The sequence below is a fragment of the Pipistrellus kuhlii genome, unplaced genomic scaffold, assembly GCF_014108245.1.
Source record: "Pipistrellus kuhlii isolate mPipKuh1 unplaced genomic scaffold, mPipKuh1.p scaffold_m20_p_1, whole genome shotgun sequence".
NCBI classification, from domain to species: Eukaryota; Metazoa; Chordata; class Mammalia; order Chiroptera; family Vespertilionidae; genus Pipistrellus; species Pipistrellus kuhlii.
In genome coordinates, this window is record NW_023425404.1 from 12,863,120 (window position 1) to 12,885,301 (window position 22,182).

Below are 22,182 nucleotides of genomic sequence, written 5' to 3' on the forward strand. Positions count from 1 at the left end.
AGGTGAATAAGGTATAGTTCTCATCCTCTGGAAGTTCATTTTTATCCTTCTCTTTATACATCCATTGGAAAAGAGAAGGTGGGCATCTCTCCTTGTACAGTGGTTCATGGACTCAGGTCAGCTATGTCCTCCGAAGAACCGGTCAAACACTGTGTTCCTAAGAGGGTAGAAGAATCACCCGTAGATAGGGTTTCTTGGGAGGGTTGTTCCACTATACCAGATACTATAATAAAATTTAAAAATGTTAGGAGCCTAACTGAGTCATCCCGAGGTGGGAAGGCCTCACAGATCTCAGAGAAGGTTCTCAATGAGCCAGGGGTCAGAGGATTATGTTACGACTAGAGGTGGTCGGTGGATCCAGAGTCTAGTGGCTTCTCTGGAGTTTGTTCCATGTCACAGGATACCAGCTATGCCTGTTTCTGAGTTGTCGTCCACTAACCAAACAGTTTGACAATTAGGACCAAAGGGATTAGTGGGCTGCATCAAACCTATAGTCTCTTACCTTGGAGAAAAACATATTCAAGTAGTGGCTCTTCTACCTGGTTATGAATCAGAATCACTTGAGGGAGCGAGTTAAGCGGAACTCCTCAAACTAGGAGAGGGACCTGGGATCCTGATGTGGGACCAGGGTTGAAAAATGGCCAGTTCATTCATGTATGGCCCGGCAACTCACAAATTTGCTCTGATCTTTTCTGTATTCTTATTATATTGCCTCCCTGGATAAGAGTTCCATACATTCATTAACTGCACTTTGAAGTAGTTTCGCTTTTAATATCAGCCCTAAGCTTATCTCTACTGGAAGTTCCTAAATGACATTTAAGACCCAGGATTTGGAGATTTGAGAGAATAGCCCATGCTGATCATAGCCACGATCTTTGTGATACTAGAGTTAGCTCAGCTCTCTCCCTAGCATGCCTAGATGTCACGTGTCCATTCTTAAGATTTTTCTTGGTTTACAAGCAGCTCTGGCTTTATCAAGTGATTCATTCTGCCTCAGCTAGACAACCTTTGCCCAGTTTGTGCAACAGCAAAAAATATAATATCATTTCTGTGAGGATTATGCCATGGATGGCTGTTACTTAGATTATTCAGGACAGGTAACCATTTGTTGTGAACTTAGGTTAAAGTCCTGTTATGAGTCTAGTCAGCCTACTAGCCTTGAAGAGACCAGGAAAGGAAATATACTGTCATTTAAGTGCTCAATGACTAACATATCCATGGGGGGTCTGCAGAACAGAAACCAGAGGTGGGAGTGGGACAGGTGTGTTTACAGTACAGGTTACAAGGGAGTGAATAGAGAAGGAGAATACCAGGGTCACATATCTGCCAAATGAAAAGGCAAGGGGTCTGTCTGGTCTAACCATTTCCTTAAAAAAGAAAGAAAAAAAAAAAAAGGTTAAGTGGTTAGAGATGGATATTCACAGTTGAGGTAATCATTTTGGAATCTCCAAGTGTCCCTTGATGACTCAAAGTTTCTAAGGAGCCTTACGCACACGTAAAAAGAAAGAGCAGAAAGCGGGCTTGGGAAAGAGACCCAGAGGGAAGGGTGTTATCAGATCACAGCCTGTACATCCTTCTAGGCAACTCTTACTTGGCCAGGATCCAGGATCTGCCTGCACAGGAAAATTGTTGGAGCTTGGTTGGAAATTTCTACCAACCACTGATGGTATTTCTGGTTGTCTTCCTTTTGGACCTCAACAATGACTCTGTTCTCCACTGAGGTTAGTAGAAAACAAATCTCCAGGGACTGATCCACCCAAGATGAAAATACTGTGGCTTCTGATTTCAGTGATGCTCTGGCTCTGATATGATCAGCCCTCAGAATAATAATAGCTCTTCCTGGAATTCTTCTCATCTAGAGATTTCAAAGCCTCTCACAAATATGTACCCATCCCATAGGTAGCAGATGAAGCAACATCTCTGACATCCATTTTTTGCTTGGGGTCCTCCCATAAATGGATGACTACGATGGAAATAGAGTATGAATCTCATGCTTCAAGGCCTCACCTTCAACACCCACTCCTTTTCGCTACCAAATATTAAGCCGTTTGCAGGCTCCCACAGGGCACAGTTCTTTGTAGTGCAGGGACCTGTGTATCAGATCTGCCTGCTTCTTTGCTGTCATCACCTCCCACTGACTGCATTTCTGGTTCCCTGATGTCCTGGCAACTGGGCTGTGTCCTGGCTGTCTGGGATGTGAGAATTGAAGAATCTCCAGAGATTCTTTGTCTTGCCAGCCTTCAACCTCCCCCCACAATCTCAGGGCTGTATCCTCTGACATTCTTTTTTTTTTTTTTTTTTTAATTTTTAATTTTATTTTTTAAATATATTTTATTGATTTTTTTAAAGAGAGGAAGAGAGAAGGATAGAGAGTTAGAAACATCGATGAGAGAGAATCATCGATCAGCTGCCTCTTGCACACCCCCTACTGGGGATGTGTCCGCAACTAAGGTACATGCTCTTGACTGGAATCAAACCCGGGACCTTTCAGTCAGCAGGCTGACACTCTATCCATTGAGCCAAACCGGTTTCGGCCCTCTGACATTCTTTCTCCATTTCTATCTTCAGTCCTCACCTCCTTTCAGTAGACAAGAGGAAGCCACAGACTAAGAGCTTCTGAGATAGGAAAGAATAATCTTTCATTTTCTCTCTGATTGCCCTCTTGTTCCCAGAAGGGGGGTTGAGGCCATGAACTTTAAACTCCAATGAGAGGAGGAAATTAGCAGGATAAGCCTTTGCTTCCATCATCCATCCTGAAAGAGTTGCATTTTATTTTGTTGTTATTATTTTTTTAATCAGGAGGAGGGATGACCCTTGATGGGGAAATCTGTCTCAGAGCCTGAGGGCCACCATTGGCCCAGGCTTTTAGTTTAATTTTCAGACTAGAATGGTTTCACTGAGTCCGAGGAAACTGAGCTTTCCCTGTTCCCAGTGTGGGTAACTGAATAGAATTTCCCCAAAGGAATGACCCTGTCTACGGGAGTCCCACAGAGATTGGCAGTGGGATGCCAAGTTCAGAGTATAGGGATGGCCCCATACACCCTGGCGGAGGGCTTTATTTAGTCATACTTCACCACTGTGCTTTTACTTACTAATTACTATAACCACTAGTGGTCATTATATGATAATTAGCACATTTTTTTTTATATAACTCCAAGATCACCACCCCAAAATAAATGATGGTGTGGGATGGCAAGATTGCTCCTAGAGACAACTCCTGACTCACTCATTCACGAATTACTCAGTGAACTACTGCAGGCCAGGCCCTATGCTCGGCAGCTGTGAGCAGGACAGAGGTAGTTCTTGGTATCACAATGCTGACCTGCTGTAGGAGGGATAGGCAATAAGCAAGTTGACACATGGGGCGGGTGGTGGGCAGGGTGGGGGGTGAGGAGTGTATCTAACATAGAAGCACAGTTTGTATGACAGGAATTCCCAGCCCAGTGGTGTCTGGGAGAGGGGGTGTCAGGAGGCGCCCCTGCAGTAGTAACTTTGAAGGTGAGATCTATATAATTATGGCAGGCAGTTAGACAGACAGGAGCAGAGCAAGGACAATGAGTTAGGCACAGAAGGTCATCAGGGTGGAAAGTCCTGGTACCTAGCAAAGGACAACTGTAGCGTGGGACCTTGACCCAAGGGTGACATTTTCTCCCCTAGCATATGGCTGGTCATGCAGTTTGAACCCCCTGACTTTTCCTCTCTGGAGATAACATCTAGGCCTCAGGGGTTTTTTAGCTCCAGGCCCAGAAAAGCAACAGAACCACATCAGGGACCTCATGGCTGCCCTCAGGACCAGCTGCATTGAATAATGACCCCCTGCCATGGCCTGGACCAATCAGTGGAGACCTAGACCCTGAAAGGACAGCCCTGGAAAGCTGCTGACATTTCTATTAAAATCTTCCCTTTGCCGAAACCGGTTTGGCTCCGTGGTAGAGCGTCGGTCTGCAGTCTGCGGACTGAAAGGTCCCAGGTTCGATTCCAGTCAAGGGCACATACATTGGTTGCAGGCACATCCCCGGTAGGGGGTCTGCAAGAGGCAGCTGGTCGATCTTTCTTTCTCATCGATGTTTCTAGCTCTCTATCTCTCTCCCTTCCTTTGTAAGAAATCAATAAAATATATTAAAAGAAGAAGAAGAAGAAGAAGAAGAAGAAGAAGAAGAAGAAGAAGAAGAAGAAGATGATGATGATCTTCCCCTGGCACGTCCCCTAAAGTCTCCCTCCACCCTTAAACCCTTAGAATGAGGACCCAGTGCGCTCTCCCTCCCAGGAGCAAGCCTGCACCTTTCCCTTCCCTCTTCTCCCTCTCCCCTCTGCTCCCCCACCTCAAACACACATTACCATTGCCTTCCTCACTCCCAAGCTCTTTCCTAGCTAGAACCCAAGTCCTGAGGTTTGGTCTGATCCCACCGGTCAGGCAGCTGGTGCCATTCCTGTGCCTGCAACAGGATGAGTAGGAGTGGAAACCTATTCATTTTGCATAATTTTCCCAGAGCATGTTAAACCCAGAGCCGCCTCCTCGGAACCCCCCAAAGGAACTCCTAGGTTGTGCCAATACAGTGCCCCTGACTGCGTCTGTGCAGCCTGACGCTGCCTTGGAAACACGTGAAGTTTTACACAGCCGGAAGATGTCATTCGTGCCCCCCCCTAAGGAAAGTATTTCAGGGAGGAAGGCGACGCCGGTGAAGTACTCGTGAAAATCAGGTTTTCTTCTTCTACACCCAGGCCCAGCCCTCTGTGCCCTTGGGGTGGCTGAGTCTGGGACAGGAAATATGTTTGTCTCCACTTGAGCAACAACATCCTTCTTATCAGCTGCTGCACTGAGAAGACAGTGATGTCCTTTTGCAGGAAACTAACAGGAAAAGAAAGAAAGCTTACCACTAAATACACTTCCTGGAGGCTAAATGACACGGTCCCTGCCCTGGCCGCCTGTAGGAAAAGGCTGAGTAAATAAATACGGCACACCATCCCTATTGTGCAGGCAGACTTCCTGGGGGCATGTCCTTGTCTCCTCAGCCCCTCTTTCCCATCTAAAACCAGCCGTGCTGCAGAGAACAGACAGATGTCCCCTCTGGCTCCGGAGAGGGATTGTGACTCACAAGGCTCCTCTTTCTCAAACACTGAGAAAACAGAGTTAAAAGAAGAGGCAAGAGTCACAAGAAGAGGAACTCGATATTGCTACACACCTCCCTCTTAACCGCACACAACGTTCCTTTCAACTTCTGCTTTGAATCTTTCTGTGAAAAAATCTGGTAACGTCTGGGAATGTGTCAGGAGAAGAAGGGGTCAGGGCTGGTGCATCGCAGAAAACCAGCGGGCTTGTTGGAACCACACCTGCCCGGGTGACGCGATTTGGGGGCAGAGGTGTAAACTGACGTCATCTCTGAGTATTTCTTGAACACTAAGGGTGTAGCACCACAGCAGAAAACACTCAAGAAGATGACTCTAGATCAAGAAACAGTTCTAGTCTAAAGGATCCTAAGTCATTTCCTTGTAAGGATAGTTGTTTTTCTGTGTGGAACACTGGAGAAGAGAACATGTACAAACATGGGGTGGGGGGTGGGGAAGGAAGGGAGAGGTGAGAGAAATACATAATCTGGATATCCCTTGTCTGAAAAGATGAGATAAGATGAAGTGTGCATTCTCTCTTTTTTTATAAAAACTTAAAAAGATATTTTTGTTATTGATTTCTTACAGAGAGGAAGGGAGAGAGACAGAGAGTCAGAAACATTGATGAGAGAGAAACATCCATCAGCTGCCTCCTGCACTCCCCACTGGGGATGTGCCCTTGACCGGAATTGAGCACCGGACCCTTCAGTCCGCAGGCCGACGCTCCATCCACTGAGCCAAACTGGTTTCAGCTGAACTGTGCTCTTGAACCTTTGTCTTCCTAGACTGTTTTTGATTTGAGATCAATCACATTTTAGGAGCCCCCCCTCCCCCGCCCCAATCTTTCTCATATAGTAATCTTGGATGATCTCTGAGAAATGACTCAAAGCCAAAATAATGGGGTTTCCTTGATTATAGTTCCTCATTTTCTCTGGCCACAGGCCAGCCCTCAACAACCTACTCCCTTACAAGGAAGCCAGCTAGAACCCACCCTGTTGGCTCACCCCAGCCTCTTAGTGATCTCGTTCAGGTTGCAAACCGAACTCTCCTTTTTCAACTTTCCAATTGCAACACTCATCTCCTCAGGTTCTCCCGCTGCTTCCTCTTCATGGGTAGATCCCTCTTTCTCTGTCCTCAGTTGAGGAATGACTCAGACTGCACAGTGACAAGCTTTTTTTTTTCTTAGTATAGGGCAGACAGGAAATGAAACGGGATCATGGCTTTGTTGCTCATATTTTATGAACCCTAAATCTGAAATTGTGGTCTGGTAAGTGTAGTGTACACATGAATAAATGAGACAAAATATTTGAAAGTAAGAGCATCCTGGGAAAGTTTCATAATCTTAACCCATCCTTCCAGTAGCTTGGAGTGGCAACCAGAAATCATATTCTCATATAACGTTCACTGATGGCTACTGAGTACTTACTGTGTGTTAGGTCCTTCTTAAATTATGTAGACAATTTCATTTACTTCTCATAAAAAAGTTTCCTTCTATTAACTAGAAAGGAGAGAAAACCAGTCATCATTTACTCTATAATAACATTAATAATAATAATAATAGCCTTAACCGGTTTGGCTCAGTGGATAGAGCATCAGCCTGCGGACTGAAAGGTCCCAGGTTCGATTCTGGTCAAGGGTATGTACCTTGGTTGCAGGCACATCACAGTAGCGGGCGTGCAGGAGGCAGCTGATCGATGTTTCTCGCCCATCGATGTTTCTGACTCTATTCCTCTCCCTTCCTCTCTGTAAAAAAGTCAATAAAATATATATTTAAAAATAATAATAGTTATTATATATGCCAGTTATATAATATATGCCAGGCCCAGGCCCTGAATTGAATATTTTCTTTCACTTAATCTTAAAATAAAATCTATAAGTAGGTATTATTATTATTATTACCACCACCACCACCATCATCATCATCATCAGGCAGTCTGCTCCAAAGATTATTCTCCCTCCTAGTATGTACATTCTTGTGCCATGCATAATTCCCTCTCCCTGAGTGTGGGTGTATCTAATGACTTGTTTCTAACTAATAGAATGTGACAAAAGTGATGGGATGTCACTTCTGTGATTAGATTATGAGACTATGACTTTTGTCTTGCTAGCAGTGTTTCTCTTGCCGGCCCTTTCTCTGGCCCTCGTGCTTGCCTGCTCTGATGAAGTCAGCTGCTGTGTTTCAGTATGCTCATGGAGAGACCCACCAGACACGGCACCGAGGGAAGCCTTGGGCCAATTGTTCCAGAAATGGAGAAAAAAAAGTATTTTTTTAAAGCTTTGGGGTAATTTATTATGCAGCAGAAGAGAACTAAAAACATCCCATTTTGCAGATGAAGAATTTAATGCTTAGGGAGATGAATCAACTTTTCCAAAGTCACACAGCTAGGAAATGGCAGAGCCTGGATTTGAACACATTTAGGGTCAAGAGTCTGAGTTCAAATCTACTTTTTTAGTAGGATTTCAAGTGACTGGGAAATGCGTTCTAGAAGGCATTCTGTTTTCTGAAATCCTTGGAGGATAGCCATGTTTCCAGGAAACTGTGTGTGTGTGTGTGTGTGTGTGTGTGTGTGTGTGTGTAAAACAGGGATGGACAAAAGTTCAAATGATGCTACGTGCTTTGAGTGACCTACTCCCTATTGCAAAAGAATGGCTGGTCCACCCATAGATCTGGTGATAGTAACCAAGGGCTCCACTCAGTAGCACAAAGGCAGCTGCAGCCCATCCATTTTAGAAGCAGCCTTGCCATCTTACTTATAATATGCAAGATGAGTAGAAGGTACGGTGTGCTGTTTGAAAATCACACGAGCCTTAGAATTGGGAAGCAAATGATTCTGCCTGAAAGAACACTCTCTTCTATTAATCTTTTTTTTTTTTTTTCCCCCCTCCTTCTTCCCATCCTTGAACTTTGAAACCACGTTGCTCTTTGTTCCAGCATGGAAAGCAGCTTGGCACTTCCCTGTGCTGGAAGGTCCCCAATTTGGGATGGTAAATACATCTTCTTCCAGATAGATTCCCTTTGTTCGCCCAGAGCTTCACGCCAGTGGTCACCTTTATGAAATCAAATGAAGATATACTCGTTGGCTGGCTGCATGAATGTATCTTTCCTTGTCAGTTTTGCCCTGGTGCCAGAACAGCAGGCTTTGAACTCAGGGTGGATTTCCAGGTAGCAGGAGAGCAATGGTCCCACAGGGGAGCGTTCTGGCATGGTTCTCCTTTCAACCAGAGGCAGAGGCTGATATAATTGTGCAACCTGGAGTAAAGTCCACGGCCAGGGGGGTGGGGTGAGACTCTAAGCTGGCTCAGCACTCTGGCCTCTTGATTTTTTTTAGCTTTATTTACCCTCTTTATTGCTGGTCTTCTTTCTCTCTTTCTCATATCTCTCAGTTTTCTCTCTCCCTCCCCGCGAACGCTCAGGGCCTCCTCTCCTTCCTCTCTAATCCTGTTCATCCCTGTCAGGCTCCTAACTCAGGGATCCCTAACTCTAGCTCAGGGAACCACCTCTTATCAAACATCTTGGCTTGCCTCCAACTGCTGGCAGCAGGCAGCTCTGGCCCTTTCTGCAATCTGACTGAGTGACTGAGTTTCTTCTTCACTAGTTGTCCTTCTAATCCTTTTGAAATTGTGTGTAAAATCCAGGGTGTGTGTGTGTGTGTGTGGAGGAGGGCCGGGGGAGATAAAAATATAAACAAAATAAATAAACAAAAAATTGAGCTTTTTCCTAGCGAGATTGCTCCGCTGGACTAAAATAGAAATGAAAGGAGACTTGGATTCTACTTCCTTGAAAAGTGATATGATGAAAAGAAGGCAGGAATAGCAAAGAAAATAGAGCAAAAAAATAGCATCAGCATATACTAAAGCCCAAGGCAAACCATACAACTCCTTAGATATTGGGACATCAATTCTTAGTCCTTCATTTTCCACTTAAGCAGGATTTATAAAGGCTGTTTTTGCCTTTACTATACCTGCCATCCTGGTCTTGCTCAAGTGGCTCTGGACAGATACCATCTGCACCACCTCCACAGCTGGCCACACAACACAAAGCTGCAGACTCCCTGACTCCAGTGTCCTGGCTTTCTGAGAGGGGGGCCTTGGGAGAGATGGAGAAACACATAACACAGGGAAGAAAAGAGAAGTTGGATGGAGTCGTTACGTTATAAGGTTACACTGTGCATGCAAATTCAAGACATGGGTTATAAGCAACCACCTTTCCAGTATACTGCATGGGCTTTAAGAACACAATAGCTTTCTGTTGGATCGAAGAATATCCTTTAAAACCTTCCCTTCTTCAAGGCTTTATCTCTTCTTACTGGATTGCACATGTTTATTTTATATTTCTTTTTCTTAACTGATGTTCACAAGGAATGGGAGAGGTACAGTGTATGTGCATGTGTAAGCAAAACATATCTATAACATCTTTAAAAAAATTTTTATTTTTATTTTTTACAGAGAGGAAGGGAGAGGGATAGGAAGTCAGAAACATCGATGAGAGAGAAACATCGATCAGCTGCCCCCTATACCCACTGGGGACATGCCCGCAACCAAGGCGCATGCTCCTGACCGGAATCAAACCTGGGACCCTTTAGTCTTCAGGCCACTGAGGCAAACTGGTCATGGCTATAACATCTTTTTTTTTCTTTTTTCTTTTTTTAGTTCATAAAATAGCTGACCTTTGTAGCATTTTCCTAGTTTTGAGATAGTAATTTTTGAGCTCCTGAACTTAGATGACAAATCCTCTTAGTGAGGCTGGCCTAATTCTATGTTCTCTATGGCACCTAGTCACTATGGATGTGCAAGAGCCATTATTACCCAAAATACCATCATAATGACCATGCCCTCCCGTGACGTTACTGTTTCCTATCTACCAGGGTGTTGTCTTCCATCTTGTTCTAAAATTGGTAGGTAGGACACATTGTCAAGACGAGAGAGAAGAGAGCTGCTGATAATATATTAAAAGACTGTGTTCAGGACATACTGATACCTCCCTCTCATTGGAGCATCTTTACATTTGCATGGCACTTCATTTGTTATGGGATGTTAGTTGAAGCTTGCCTTATGTCTTGGATTCCATCTTATCATGGCCAATGTCTGATCTTTCCTTCAATTGAGTGATTCAGGCAAGGCTGAAGTTATTTTGGCTTTTCCACTTTCCTTTACAGGCTTTTTATGAGTCACCGAATTGAAGGGGATGTTATTTCTAAATTGGAAGGTGAGGATGAGACAAGGGAGAGGAAAGTTCCAAAAAATAACTAGGAAAAGACATCTTGTTGTAATGTATAGTTTCTGGAGGAATAACTTTTGCTTAGGTTGGTGATATAGAGGTATGTAGTTTATAGGCTAGAAAATGGACATTATTTTTTCTAGATAATGTATCATGCCATTGTAGACTCCTGTAGCTTGCTCTGCAAAGGACAGGAGTAAATAGAAGGGATATGGGACAAGGAGTTAGCAGAAAGAATAAAGGGGCAAACAACACACATTTTCAAAAAGTCCAGATTCTTGGTCCCACACAAGTTTCCAACTATAACGTAATGCTTATAAGCGGACAACCTCCTGGATCCATCCTAATCCATCCCTGAATGAATTTGTCACGGCCCATGGGTTTGTGTATTATAGGTGGAGTTGTGAGGAAGGTACATTTAAATCTGTTTTAGAAACTGTAATCAGGACAGCATTTTGTTTTTCAGGAGCAGGAAAAGTGGGTGGAAGGAAAAAGAAAAGCTAATGGCGCATATATTTCTGGGAGCACAAGAATTTTTATAGCAACACCAGATTTCTCAAAAGTGCCTACTGTGATTTGTACCCAAATGAATAAAAAATGCAATCATTTATTCTCGTGCATTGTGCCAATGTGAGAAAAGAACTGCAATTCATTCAATGGTCCTAATTTAGACTGCTAGGAAGAGGAGCGGTTTAGAAAAAAAAAAAGGCAAGCTTTTTAAGTATCTGACACACATCTCGTAGGGCTATTTAAGAACTGCTGAACATTAAAATCAAGTTGGGGGGTGAGGAGGAGGGAATTGGGAAGAGAGGAATTCTCATTTCCAGAGAGAGCATCACAAGGGTAAAATGTGGCCCATTTAGTACCAACTTGCTGATGGCTGCGTGGTCACTTGGCAGTAATCAGCCAGGGGTGAATCTGGAACCTGGAGAACTTTCAACGCGGCTTCTTATTAACGACGTTTATAACTGCGACTGACATGGACTGACTGCTGCTAAGTAAACCGCAGAGCTTTGCCTTTTAACATGGAGACTTCTGGGAAAAACTTCAAAGAAACTGGGCGCGTTGGGACCTCAAGAGGAGGAGAGATTTATCCTCGCAGTGCTTTTTCTCTCCCAAGGAGTGGGAAGCACCTCTTCCACACAACCTCTGAGGGTGGTGTTTTCTCAGTGCCACCCTACGAAGAGGCACGCCGCGATCAGCCGGGGACAGGGAGGAGTTCACGGAGTAAACTCTACAACAAAAGAGTTAACCCTTCCCGGGTCACCCCGGGCGCGAGCTCCGGCCCCTTCCTGAAGGCTTTCTACTGCGCAACCAAACTGTGCTTGCGCCAACCGCGGCCGTCACCTCGCTTACCCGTTGACTTAACAGACGCTTTGGCCAGCCTATCATCACCTCGAACTGTCCAACCACCAGCCAATCACAGCTGCAGCTTGGCCCAGCACGCCCCAGGTCCGGGCGGGAGCTAAGACCGGGTCCAGGAAAAGGGGCGGTGAGGAAGCTTTGAAGGACAACTAAACGAAGCCAATGAGAGCAGAGATCCTCTGCGTCACCATCCAATGGAGAGGTAGGAAGTATAAATCGGGGCGGGCCTGTTGTCATGGGGGAGGTGGTGGCGCTTGGTGGCTGCTGGCGGCGGTCGAGGTAGAGGCAGTGGCGCTGGAGTTGGCTGGGGGCGGCGGCAGGTGAGTGCGGGGAACGCCGGCCTGAAGTCGGGGGGCCGTCGCGGGGCGGGAACTCGAGCGCGGCGCCCCGGAGGCGGAGGCCAGAGGAAGGGGCGCTGGGCTGCGGGTCGGGCCGGGGCCAGGGCGGAGGCGGGGGCGGCGGCGGCGGCGAGTTCGCGCTGACCGGGCTGGTGGGAGGATGGCCCGGCTCCCGGCGGCGGCGGAGTCCGCGGCGGCCAGGTAGGCTGGGGCCAGTCCCTGGCAGGTCAGGCCGGGACGTCCCGCGGGACGTGGTGCTGGCTCGGGTCGGGAACACGGACCGCGGCCGGTGTGTGTGTGTGTGTGTGGGTGGGGGGGTGTTAGGTCCCTGGGGAGACGGGAGCCCCCGGGGTCCCAGACAGGGTGGTGACCGGTAATGACCCCGGTCCGAGGACGGGGTGGTTCGGGAATACCCGGGACAGTTTGGGTTCGAGGGAGAAGAGGAACCCCAGAAGTCCGCGAGCGGCCGGAGTGCTGGGGGGGGCGGGGGGGGAGAAGTCGGGAAACTGGGAGGGGCCCGGGTTCGAAGGAGATGGGAGCCCGAGGGCGGCGGGGGTCCGTGATGACAGGGAGCGACCCGAGTCCTGGCGAGGGCGTTGCGGAACGGCAGGGAGGTGGGGGGTGGGGACCCTCCCGAGCGTCGGGAGGAGGGACTCCGGGGGAGTTAGGGACCTACGGGTCTTGGGAGGGTCGGTCCGCTGGAGACCTTGAACCGCTCGGGGCGGAACCGGAGCTCCCTGCCCCCCCATCGCTGGTCTGGGATGCGAGACTCCAGACTGAACTGGGAACGCCTGAGCCTGAGGATCCCGGGCGACACCAGGGGAAGAAAAATCCTCGAGAAACTCGGGTTTGAGACGGGGGTGAGAGGTCCAGCCCGGGAGTGGAAGTTCTTTCAGTTAGGAGTCTGGCTAAAGGACAGGCAGGTGGGCGGGGAGAAGTGATTTCCTGGTGGGAAGGGAGTCTAAGGAGATAGATAGGGCGGAGTAGGAGCGAGCCAGAAAGTTGCTCCGGGAGGAGAGCCGTGGTCTGGTGCAAACTGGCCAGTTTGCCCCAGACCGCGGCTCTCCTCCGGAGCAACTTTTTGCTTATCTTATTTAAAATACACTTACAATAGAGGCTTAACAGCAAAGTAAATCGTTTATTAAGTAGTTTATAAAACTAATGATGCCAATTGATTAAAAAATTATTTGTAGTTTTATTTCAGATTTTTTTGTTTTGTGTGACTGAGGGCTAAGACCCGCAGTCCGGTAGATACGAGAAATGAACAGCGAGGTCATGCATAAGCTCCGAGAACTTCAGACATAGGAGAAACTTCAGCCTCCTCACACGAAGGTGCCACGAAGAACCAGAGAAAGGGACCCAAAAGCAAGGCGTTAAATGGCTTGCATTCCAGGGTTTTAGAAAAGAAATGTGTCTTTAGGATGACAGTAATACTATTAGAAAATGGGGACATGGACGGGATGGGGGAGTTTGAAAGAGGAAGAGGGAGGACTCTAAAGGAGGAGGACAGGGGACTTGAACAGAGGGAGGAGAGACATGTAGAGGAGAGGCATTCCCTTGCCAAATTATAAGTAAGTTTGGATTCTGGTTCCGCCACTTAGCGTAGACAACTTAACCTCTCTGTGCAGAAGTTTTCCCAGCTGTATAACAGGGATAATAGTAATTTCTACTTTATAGGTTTGTATTTTTCACACGAGTTAATATTTGCAGAACCTTTAGAATAGTGACTGGCACGGCGTGAGCACGTGTACTGGGTTTTTAAATAGAGGATGCAGACAGACCAGAGTTCTCTAATGAGGCGGCTCTCAACCTTGAGCTTGCACCCGGATCACCTGGAGGGCTTGGTAAACTCCTCGCTGCTGGCCCCAGGCATTTCTGACTCAGTAGGTCTGGGTGGGGCTTGAGAATTTACATTTACTTCAGGTGATGCTTATGTTGATCCACTTTAAGAGCCACTGTTTTATTTGTTTATTTTTAATTCTAATCAGAGGATATTTTTCCATTGTTTTTTTTTTTTGTTGTTTTTGTTTTTGTTTTTTAAAGAGAATGGAAAGAATTGGGAGAGACTGAGGGGGGGGTGCCGGGGGGGGGGGGGGGGAAGAAATTTAGATGCGAGGTCAACTAGTTGCCTGCAACCCAGGTAAGTTTCCCTGGCTGGAATGGAACCTGGACTCTTCAATCAGTGGGCTAACGCTCCATCCAGTGAGCCAAACTGGCTAGGGCAAGAGCCACTGCTTTGAATGATAACAGTAATATTGTGGCAACCTTAAAATACCTGTCTACCCTGCTAGGGACAGAGGCATATTGCAGAAAAGATCTTAATATAAGGGGCCCTCTATTTTAAGCCTGTTTTTCAAACTGTGGATCATGATTTACTAGTAAGTTATCGAATCAATTTTTAGTGGCTTTCCACTATCCCCTGGACTGGGTGTGCAGGAGTGAGCCAATGGATGTTTTGCTCTCACACGGGTGTTTCTCTCTCTCTTTTCTCTTTTAGAGAGAGAGAGAGAGAGAGAGAGAGAGAGAGAGAGAGAGAGAGAGAGAAGAAAATGAAATAGATGAACAGAATTACTAGGCTTGCCCTTGGTAAGGAAAAGTATTGTTTTGGGAAATTGGTCTCATACATTTGTGTACTACTGTGTTTCTCCGAAAATAAGACATCCTCCAAAAATAAGACCTAGCACATGGAAAGATAAGACATCCTCTGAAAATAAGACCTAGCGCAACTTTGGGAGAAAAAAATAATATAAGACTGTCTTATTTTCAGGGAAACAGGGTAGGTCACAATGTAAAATGTATTTCTGACAGTCAAAAGACTGAAAAACTGTTGTGAGCCATACAGTGCAGCAAAGCAGCCCCTCAGCTGGGGTATCTAGGGACTGGGTTTATTACTTATTTCTTTGTCTTCTTTTTGTGCTAATTCTTTCTCAGATGGTGATAAATTCTATGACATTTCTTCAGTTTCTAATTTTACTTCTTCTGTGCTTGCCTTATCACATATTGTGTTGTACCTCTTTCTAGAGATTGAGACTCTTTGGCACTAGGATTTAAGGGAGGTTGAGGCAGAGAAAGGAAACTGAGTGGTGTTTTTCAGATGTGGCACACTTTGTTTCACTTGTGCCTCCTTGTCTACCCTTTCTTTTTTACCACCCTATTGTAAAGTATTGTTTGTAAAAAACCCTAAATACATACAGACATATTGATAGTAAATGATTAACACTGAAATGGACTGGTTTGAGAACAGTATATGAATTGAAAATAAGTAAAAACCAAGTATGACACATTTCAAAAGCGAAAAGTGAAAGGGTGTTTGTTTTTTAGAGTAAAAGTATCTTAAAACTGTTCATGGCCTTACACTAATACAAAACATAATAGAAAAGCACCTTAAAAATATTTTTGTTTTAAAAAAAATATTTTTATTGATATCAGAGAGAGATCACCAGTTATAAAAGAGAATCATTGATTGGCTGCCTCCTGCACGTCCCCACTGGGAATCGAGCACACAATCCGGGCATGTGCCCTGACTGGGAATTGAACTATGACCTCCTGGTTCATAGGTCAATGCTCAACCACTAACCTGCACCTATCTGGGCTAGAAAAGCATTTTTAAAGGAATCAGATATACTTCACTTGTATGTTTTAGATTTTTGGAGAAAGAAGAAATAGTGATGAAGCATGCAACAGACATGTATTTCAGAGGGAAGGGGGCAGTGGGAAGAGATTAACCAAAGAATTTGTACGCATACTAGAGGCCCAGTGCAGGACATTAGTGCACTGTGTGTGTGTGTGTGTGTGTGTGTGTGTGTGTGTGTGTGTAGAGCGGGGCGGGGTGTGGGGGTGTCCCTCAGCCCAGCCTGCACCCTCTCGCAGTCTCAGAACCCTCAGGGGATGTGTGACTGAGGGCTAAGGCCTGCTTCCCACAGGCAGTCACACATCTTTAGTGCTGCCATGGAGTCGAGAGAGGCTCCCATCACCACCATTGTGTGTGAGCTCAGCTTCTGGCTCAGGGGTGTTCCCCCTGTGGGAGAGCACTGACACCAGGGGGGCAGCTCTTGGGTTAAGCATCTGTCCCCTGGTGGTCAATGCGAGTCATAGTGACTGGTCGTTTCGCTGTTCGGTCAATTTGGGTATTACCCTTTTATTGTGTAGGATAGGATTATACAGGATAGGCTAGGCATAACACATGGACACAGACAACAGTGTGGTGAAGGCCTGGGGAGGAAGTGGGGCAAGGGTGGAGGCGGTTAATAGGAGAAAAAAGGGAGACATTTGTAATACTTTCAACGATAAAGATCAATTTAAAAAAGAAAAAATAGTAATACTGGAAGTAAAATACATTTACAGTAGAGGCTTAACAGCAAAGTAAATAGTTTATTAAGTAGGAACTTTTGTTCTGATATTTTTTCTCCCTTGGGAATGAACTGGCTGTGGCATATGCTGTTAATGTAATTTGTTTGAAGGACCTAAATGTAGCCCACAATATTTACTTTAAGGTATATTGAGAATATATATGTATGTTTTGTGCTGTTCTTGGTTTGATTTTTCTATAAAAACTAGGTTGTTATTTGGAAAGTTTATGTAGATCTGTTTATGGGTATAAGAACAAAGAAAACAACATTGAAAATAGATTGTTGCGGCCCTTTTTAAAATTTTTAATCTAGTGGATTTATATAACCCTTTCATTAATGCTTTGTGAAACTGAATATTGAGGAAATTTTGCAGTAGGATGTTTAGATAATTTTTTCCTCAAAAATTATTTGTAGTTTTATTTCAGATTTTTGTTAAAATTTTTATTTTTGTTTGGAAGACTACAAAACATAATCATTGCATGTTTGAGTTTAAAATCATAAGCAGTCTTTTCACAAACAAATTTACTAATTTGGGGGAACAAAGATTCCAAGGATGAAAGCTTTTGAATTCCTTGCATTGAGTTAAATGTAGCATCCCTACCACCAAAATGATTATTCTTTAAATCAGCGATCACCAACCTTTCAGACCTCACAGACCATCAGTGAGCCACAGACCACTGGTTGGCGGCTGCTGCTTTAAGTCATTATACAGTTGATGAGCACATTTGTATACATCATTTCGTTCTTTACTAACTGATGGAGGAATGCAAAATCTTTTAAAAAAATATATTTTATTGATTTTTTACAGATAGGAAGGGAGAAGGATAGAGAGAAACATAATGAGAGAGAAACATCGATCAGCTGCCTCCTACATACCCCCTACTGGGGATGTGCCCACAACCAAGGTACATGCCCTTGACTGGAATCGAACCTGGGACCCTTCAGTCCGCAGGCTGACACTCTACCCTGTTTCCCCGAAAATAAGACAGTGTCTTATATTATATTTTTCTCCCAAAGTTGCGCTGGGTCTTATTTTCAGGGGACGTGTTATCTTTCCACACGCTAGATCTTATTTTCGGAGGATGTTTTATTTTCGGGGAAACACGGTATCCACTGAGCCAAACCAACCAGTCGGGGCAGGAAAGCAAAATCTTAATAATCAAGTGTGGGAAAATGTAAATGTTCATCCTTATAATTTTAAGCAATGACTTGTTTGATTGCTTCTTTTTTATTTTTCTTTATTAATTTTGAGAGAGAGAGAGAGAGAGAGAGAGAGAGAGAGAGAGACCAACTTCTTGTTCATTTATGTGTTCATTGGTTCCTTCTTGTATGTGTCTTGATTCCATCAAACCTGCAACCAGGCATATCTGGACAATGCTCTAACCAACTGAGCTACCTGGCTACTTACTTTTCCTTTATTTTTTCTTACATATTTTTATTGCTTTTTAGAGAAAGAGTGAGAGAGAAACATTGTGGTGAGAGCTTAACATGTTCGTCTGCTTCCTGCATGCCCCCCATTCAGGGATCATGCCCACAACCTGGGCATGTGCTCTGACTGGGAATCAAACTGGCAATCATTTGGTGCATGGGACAAGGCCCAACCAACCGAGCTACACTGGGCTACTTACTTGCTTCTTCATAAGTGGACTTTAGTCATTTGGCTTATCCATAATTTAATCATACTTATCTAAGAATAGCTTTGCTTGCTCAACTCATTTTATAGTGAGATTTCTCAATTTGTAGTGGTTTTTCAATGCCAAAGAATCTGTGTGCTCCTGATGGTACAATTTAAATAATTTTACATGAGACTAAATTTAACATATCAAAGATTATTCATGTAAACGATTTTCAAAAGTAGAATTCAATTAACACTAGTTAATTAAATATATTTTTTATTTCAGTAAAGTTTTGTCTTTTATAAATAGCTTTTAATCTGCTTTCCCCACTTCTTACTATATGGGTAGCCCCTTAGCTACTATATAATAAATCCTAATGGGAATGTTGGTTCTTAAAACCTAGTACTTTCAAAGTACAAAACACCTATATTTGGTTTTTAGTTTGCTGGGAGAATTCCTTTTATATAAAAGGTCCCAGTGAACTTATCACCTTAAACTAAAGTCTTATTTAATAGAGTATATGAAAAGCCACATTTTATTTTGGGTTTAATATATTTTGACTTCTACATAATAGATCTTGAATTCTGCTGACTTCTTAATTCTGATATGTTTCTTTGATAGGGCTAGGGAGAAAGGAAACAATTGTTTTATTTTTAAAATTTGCTTATCTTATTTAAAAAAAAACAACCTTAACATATTAAGTCTTTTATTTGCAAAGAAAATGTTTCAGTAATATATTGAAAATTTCATTATTAAAGGTAGAGATACTCTAATGCTTTAGGATGTTTGTTCAGGTGTGAAACAGACACTGTTACATATCTTATTGCTGTGTATGCATTATCTCATTGCCATATATTTTGGAGAATATAAAGTATGCATTTAGAAATCTTGGGGCAAAAGGAGGGTTGAAACTAAGGGAGAATGAGAACACTGATGATGTGCTTATGCGGGAGTCTGGAGCATCTGCAGGAAGCATGTCTAGAGGAGTGAGCTGTTCTTGGCTGTTTTCCTGGAGTGACATATGTAAAGGAGGATGATCCTGTTTGCAATATTCTCCCATGGACATATTTTTTTGTTCTGTGTAGTTTCCATGGCTTGCTTTAACTCTTCCTTTGTTTTCTTCCACTCAGGAAAGCATGTCAAAATGCAAGTGAATAGACTGACAATTGCTAGTCCTAGAAGATGGGGGAGTCTGGGTAAGATATTGTAGATTTAGAAGAAGATTGGGCCATGGCTGGTGTGCTTAGTGGTTAGAACATCAGCTTGTGCACTGAGAGTTTCGGGTTGGATTCCTGATCAAGGGCATGTACCTGGGTTGCAGGTTCCATCCCCTCCCTTGGTCAGAGCACAAGTGGGAGGCAACCTTCAATGCTGACACATTGATGTTTCTCTTCTCCTCCTCTCCCGCCTCTCTTCCACTCTGTCTCTTAAAAAATAAAAATAAAAAAATAGAAGGTTAGAGACTAGTCTTTCCTTCTGTAGCTCTTGGAATTAGGTCCCCAGCAATCATAACTAGACCAAGCCTTCTTACTGGTCCTTTCCAATGGAGTTCAGGATTAAGCAGTAGAAAGAGATTCCTAGTCGTCTTAAATGAATTAACCAAGGTGCTTCTATATTAATAATTAATGTTCAGCGACTTCCTCTTCTCTTCCCACCAAAACTCTATTTCTCTCCACTTGCTTGCTGATACCTTATATTCTTCTAATCAGGATTGAAGTCTTGAGTTTTCTGATCAGATAGCAAAATCTGTAGTATTAAGGTGTATATTATCATTTGATCAGATTTTTTTCCAGTTTAGTTAGGAAGAAAGAGGGATTGAAAGTTGTAGAACATTGCTTAGCTCCTGAATATAAGCAAAGGGAAGCTAGGAGCACAGAAAAACAACAACATTCATAACTTTATTTAAGATTGACTTTGGCTACCTTTGACCTTAGAAAAGTAAGTTAGTGACGACGCCTTTGTCTTGGTCAGCTATGCAAAAGCACACCTCAGGTACCTTTCAATTGTGTCACGGGTGCTGTTTTGCATAATTTATGAAGGTTCACTTAATTACTTTAATATAACCAACTTTGTTCTAAGGAATTTTAGCTGTCAGTCTTTTTTTTTTTTTTTTTTAATCTTTATTGTTGAAAGTATTACATATGTCTCCTTTCCCCCCCCCCCCCCCATTGACCTCTTCTAGCTTGCTGCTATCCTTAGCCCCAGGCCTTCACCACCTTATGTCAGTATTCTTTAATTCAGATACACTTTTTTCAACCTGGAATCTCACAGAACTATAGAATAGCCTGATTATGACAGAAGTATAATAACAACTACCATATTAATAAATTGGAAAAGACATACTTTGTGTTCTGAGGAAGCATGATAGAATGGACAAAGTCCAGGTTTTATAATTGTATGATGATGTTTTTTTTAAATTCTGGCTCTATTATTCATTAATTGAGCAGTTTATTCAACCTTTCTTCGCCTCAGTTTTATCATCTATAAAATGGAGCTTAAATTATCCTCTTTACTAGTCTGATGGTGAGAATTGAATGAAAAGCATTTTGTATAGTGCCTTGCCCATAGTGGTTGCTCAACTTGAAGCAATGTTAATAATAATTATAACAATATTAGGCCTATTATAGACTTCTCTTTCTTGGAAGGTCTATTATTCCAGATCTATGATTAGTGGCAGTTAAGAAAACCAGAGTTGACTTTAAAGTTTTACATGTATTTTAAGCATTTACATCAATTTGTTGTTTCACTTATATATGCATTCATTGGTTGCTGCTTGTATGTGCCTTGAATGGGATTGAACCCTCAACTTTGATGTAATGGGATTATGCTCTAAGCAGCTGAGCTATCTGGCCAGGGCCTGTATTTTAAGCATTTATTATTTTGTTTTTGTGGATTGTTTAGTTTGGTGGATTAGATTTAAAAATGTGGCAAATGAGGCTAAAATTTTTTGTGTTGTCATTGGTTGTGTCTCTAGCATTACCTGATCCTCTTCCAAATATGTGTGCTCTTTTAAAAAGTAATTTATTTATTTTATTATTATTGTTTAATCATTACTCGAGGATATTTTCCCATTGATTTTTAGAGAGAGTAGAAGAGATAAGGAAAGACAGATATATCCATGTGAAAGAAACGTTAATTGGTTGCCGCTTGCATGAGCCCAGACCAGGGCCTAGGCTGGGGAGGAACCTGCAACTGAGGTACATGCCCTTGACCAGAATTGAACCTGGGATTCTTTGGTCCACAGGCTGACTCCCTGTCCACTGAGCCAAACTGGCTATGGGTGTATGTATTTTTTTTTTTTTTTGAGTGGATGTTAATTTTTATGTGGACCTGGGGATGGATTATATTAAAATATGTGACTTAATTTACATAAATGATAAACAAAAAGTTGTTTCATGTCCCTTTCCATTTAGTTTTGCCCTCCTTCTCTGTAACTACTTTCTAATTCTGTCCTTGAATTTCATACAGTAATAAAGTAGAACAATTATGACAATAAAAGTTATTTGACCATGGTCTCTCTCTCAAAAGTTATGTGACTATGGTCTCTCTCAAAATAGTGTACTGTACTAGTGTCACCCTGCTTGTGTTGATGTGAGATGATAAAATGCCTGCATGAAATGTAGGGAAGTGAATGACCTCTTGACTATACATCAAAAATTGACCTTAAAAATAAAACAGCAAAAATGGGTTTATTTGGGCATAGCAAAGAATTGCAATCTGGGACAAGCAAACTATAGTAAAAGCCATAGGCATGCCCAACAAACAAAGGGCCATTATTTTATAGAGAAAAAGGAGGAAATTGGGAAGGGTTGTTTCAAATGAAAATTAATTGGATAGAAGCAGGAGCTCAGGGTGATGGGGGCTTCTCATTGGTTGAGAATTGTGGTAGTCAACTTCTGTGGGAAATGCAATGTACATTTTTTCTGTTGGGGCTTGTAACTGTGATTCTTTCCTGTTGGGAGATCTGCAGTTAACAATTCTTTTTGTAGTGGACCTCTAGTGAAACTGAATGAGAGCTCCCTCTTTTGGCCCCCTGTACTAGATTCTTACTCATTACTTTAGTACTTATGAGATTTCATTTTATTAATTTTCACAGTCAGAAGGATCATCATCTGCTTTGTTTATATATAGTACTAGCGACCTGTTGCAGGAATATTCCTGCAAGACTTTCGGGGCTTCCCTCCCATTAC

At 43.3% G+C, this 22,182-nt stretch overlaps 1 protein-coding gene across 9 annotated transcripts in view; it reads left to right on the plus strand.

Moving 5' to 3' along the window:
* The first annotated feature begins 11,889 nt into the window (after positions 1–11,889).
* The window catches only part of NUMB (NUMB endocytic adaptor protein), a 115,579-nt gene continuing 105,286 nt past the window's right edge, over positions 11,890–22,182 (plus strand). For 5 of the 9 annotated variants that reach the window (XM_036432086.2, XM_036432068.2, XM_036432102.2 and 2 more), the window contains exon 1: positions 11,891–12,009. The gene's annotated coding sequence lies outside the window, so the exon portion shown is untranslated. Of the gene's footprint in view, positions 12,010–22,182 lie in introns of all 9 variants that reach the window. The other 4 variants (XM_036432021.2, XM_036432042.2, XM_036432035.2 and 1 more) reach the window with 3 other exon arrangements.